Source organism: Macrobrachium rosenbergii, chromosome 14, assembly GCF_040412425.1.
Source record: "Macrobrachium rosenbergii isolate ZJJX-2024 chromosome 14, ASM4041242v1, whole genome shotgun sequence".
In the NCBI taxonomy this organism is placed as follows: domain Eukaryota; kingdom Metazoa; phylum Arthropoda; class Malacostraca; order Decapoda; family Palaemonidae; genus Macrobrachium; species Macrobrachium rosenbergii.
In genome coordinates, this window is record NC_089754.1 from 50,914,771 (window position 1) to 50,915,673 (window position 903).

Below are 903 nucleotides of genomic sequence, written 5' to 3' on the forward strand. Positions count from 1 at the left end.
CTGTTATATTTGAAACTTTTACTGTCAGTTTCCGTTTCAGCCCTGAATGACCTCTTAGGTCCCAGTGCATGGCCTTTGGCCTAAAATCTGTATTGAATTCAATTCAGTTTACAGGAATGCGCATTCATAATCACGACGAGATCTACAGTAATTCGTCTGACCTCTAATGAAGACCGCAAGGTGCAAGCGAACCTTTTACGTGGTACAAGGCCGTAAAGAAACCCATTTTACCGCCAAGCCGAAGAAGCGTCGACGTGGTGTTCTGCATCTTTAGCCACGTGTGATGCATAGCAGGCGGGACGCAATCGCTCCTCGGGGGTCTCTCGACTCAACTGGATGAAATAGAGGCGTTTTAAAGAAATTAGAGATTAGCGGACGTTCTCCCGCTTGCTCTGAACGGTGCCATGTTTGCACTCCGTTCGTGCGTTCTGTGTTTATTCGCGTGCAAGTTTCCGTGAGATACTGATGTGCATCGTCGTGAAATGTAATCTGATCGATTAAACTTTCGTTAATTTGTCTGTTTTTTTAAAACTGATCTTTTTCTGTATTTTCCAGAAACCTGTTTTATGCCAAGCCGAATGAACGCGTCTTATTCTTTGAAGCCTGAATTTCAAGTCAGTGGTCCGTCCCTTTGGCAGGCGGTTCCATAGATTAGGGTTTATCTTCTCAATAATAATAATAAAATAATAATAATAAAAGTTAAGTATTAGTTTTTCTCAGACCACTGAGCTGATTAACAGCTCTGTTTGGCTGGCCCGAAGGATTAGCGTTCTGTTTTACGTGGCTAAGAACCGTGTTACTTAGCAACGGGACCGTCGTGAAGCTTATTGTGGAATTAAACCACGTTATAGCGAGAAATGAATATCTATCACCAGAAATAAATTCCTTTCTAATTCTTCATTA